The sequence below is a fragment of the Erythrolamprus reginae genome, chromosome Z, assembly GCF_031021105.1.
Source record: "Erythrolamprus reginae isolate rEryReg1 chromosome Z, rEryReg1.hap1, whole genome shotgun sequence".
NCBI lineage: Eukaryota > Metazoa > Chordata > Lepidosauria > Squamata > Dipsadidae > Erythrolamprus > Erythrolamprus reginae.
In genome coordinates this window covers 27,906,185-27,909,331 of record NC_091963.1, presented here as the reverse complement: position 1 = coordinate 27,909,331, position 3,147 = coordinate 27,906,185, and positions in this window count along the sequence as shown.

Sequence of the window (3,147 nt, the reverse complement as noted above, 5' to 3'; positions counted from 1 at the left end):
AGAACAGTTTTTTAAAGCACTTTGAATAATCAGATTTTTTAATTTTAAAAATTCTGATATTATACCTGTTCTTTAATTTTCATGCTAGCAAACGTCTCTGCTGAATGATTTTTTTAAAATTTCAAAACAGTATATTCACTAATTTTGGTGTGTATTTGTTGATTTTATTTAGCAAGAATAGACTATAAGACATTTTTGGAAAATTTAAATAGTTTAACTGATTTTTTTTTACTAAATATATATATATATATATATATATATATATATATATATATATATATATATATATATATATGATGTATATAGTTTCAAATAATATGGATTTTGGACTAATCAAGTAGACTGAATGTATCTACAAATGTCAGACAGAGTTGTTATATTCTATCTAAAAGTGCCAGATAAATTTCTGTTCATTTTCTTTTTATAAAACTGCTTATCCAAAAATTGTAATTCAAAAATAAAGTTTTTGAAAACTCATGATTTTTTAAAATTCCTTTTTGAAATCACAGCATTATTATTAAGACATAAAATACTGAATATGTAACAAGTGAATTATATTTAATTTGTCTATGTCCTGTGATAAATATTCATATAATAAATATGATTACATGAATTTTTAGAATGAATGAATTAATGAATGGATACAATGCAAGGTAGGAGATTGCATGATTAATTATCTTTGACTTGTCCCTACCTTTTCCTACAATTTTCCACAGAATTAACATTTTCAGCTTCCCTGGTTGCAAAACACTACTCTTTGTCTTGAAGTATATGTAGTCCTTGACTTACAACAATTCATTTAGTGGCCGTTCAAAGTTACAATTGGCACTGAAAGTGTGACTTAGGACCATTTCTCATATTTACAATCATTGCAGCATCTCCATGGTCACATAATCAACATTCAAATGCTAGGCAACTGACTCATATTTATACCAGCAGCCTGGGATCATGTGATCACCTTTTGCGACCTTACAATCCAAGTCAATGATGAAGCCAAATTCACTTAACAACCATGTTACTAACTTAATAACTGCAATAATTCAATTAACAACTGTGTCAAGAAAAGTCATAAAATGGGGCAAAATTCACATAACAAAGGTTTTCATTAACAAAGTAATTTTTGGGCTCAATTGTGGTTGATTGTGTAAGTCAATGACCTGTTCCAAAGTAAAAAGTAAACACCTAAAAGAAATTTCATTAGGTGATGGGTACAGTCAGGTACGCAGAACCGGTAGCCCAGTGGTTCTCAATCTGGGGGTCGGTACCCTTTTGGGGGTCGAACAATTATTTCACAGGGGTTGTCTCAGACCATGGGGAAAGACAAATTTACCATGTTGTTCGGAACTAAAGCTTCTATTCTGCTCTCATGCAGAGAGCTCCATGGTTAAGAGTGGACCAGAAGCCAAATCACCATTTTGCCAATGCAACTCATTAGCCTTTACACCACTAGTTCTTGGCTGACTTGCCATTACTTTTCAGGCCCACCAGGTGGCAGTGAGCATTAAAAAATATAGATCACATCCCAATGAACAGCACCAAGCAAAGGCAGCATAAATAAATAGTAGTACAGTGGTACCTCTACTTAAGAACTTAATTCGTTCTGTGACCAGGTAGAAGCAATTTTTCCCATAGGAATCAATGTAAAAGCAAATAATGAGTGCAAACCCATTAGGAAAGAAAAGCTCGGAATTTGGGTGGGAGGAGTAGGAAGAAGAGGAGGAAGAAGACGAGGAGGAGGACAGTTGCTGCCGAAGGAAGAAGGTGAGGTGAGAGGAATAAAAAAAATCCAAAACTTTAAGGCTTAAAAAAAAAAGAGGGACTCTGAGGCAGCACCCAGAGAAAGGAAAATGCTCTGTTCGCTCTGGGCTGCCCAGAGCGAAGGGAGTGTTTCTTTTCTCTGGGCGCTGGCAGAGGTTTATTCCCTCTCCAAGCGCCCAGAGAAAGGAAAATGCTTTGTTCGCTCTGGACTGCCAAAGCCTCCTTAAGCGCCACCGGAAGGCTCCTCTGGCAGCCCAGAAAAGCCCGAGATGGCCGAGATTAAAGGGGGAATGGCAGGAAACTGGCCTGGCTTTCATGCCGCTCTCAAATTTCCTGGGAAATTTTTCTGGGCTTGGGTTCTTAAGTAGAAAATGGTTCTTAAGTAGAGGCAAAAAAATATTGAACACCTGGTTCTTATCTAGAAAAGTTCTTAAGTAGAGGCATTCTTAAGTAGAGGTACCACTGTATATAAATAAATATGAACCATCATCCAGACATGGTTAAAATATATTCACATTCTATTTTAGGTCTTAAAATGTTGTTGGACCCAAAGTCAAAAGAATGGGTGCTCCTCTCTTCATCAGGGAAGATGCTACAAAAAGCTGAAAATAAAAGAGCAGGTGTAGAAAATGTTAATAGATTTTGATACTGAAATATGCAAAGTCAGGAGGACTGGGCTAGACTGGAAAAACAGGGAAGTGATCTACCTCTTTTAAAAAAAGCAGAGGAGGGAGAGGACAGTATTCCCTTTGATTCTACCTTATAGGGAAACCAAAATTTTGTGGCAGGTGAAAAAAAATAGGGAAAAAAAGGACTGAAATTCCTTTTTGGTGGATGCATAAGAAAAACAAAGTTAGGCAGAACTAATTTCCTGGTTGCTAGAGGGAATGGTTCCACTGAGAATAAACTCCCAGATCTCTTGCCTAGATCAATACATGGCTCTTAATCACAAAGCAAAGACTTCTGAACATTCATCGGACCAGAATATCTCCGCCTTCTGCCCCACGAATCCTAGCGACCGATCAGGTCCCACAGAGTGGGCCTTCTCCGGGTCCCGTCAACTAAACAATGTCGGTTGGCGGGCCCCAGGGGAGGAGCCTTCTCTGTAGCGGCCCCGACTCTCTGGAACCAGCTCCCCCCCCAGAGATTAGAACTGCCCCTACCCTCCTCGCCTTTCGCAAACTCCTTAAAACCCACCTTTGTCGTCAGGCATGGGGGAACTGAGATATCTCCCCCGGGCCTATACAATTTATGTATGGTATGCTTGTGTGTATGTCTGTTTAATAATGGGTTTTTTTAAATATTTTAAATTGTAAATTATTAGATTTGTTATAAACTGTTTTTATTGTGTTGTGAGCCGCCCCGAGTCTACGGAAAGGGGTGGCATAC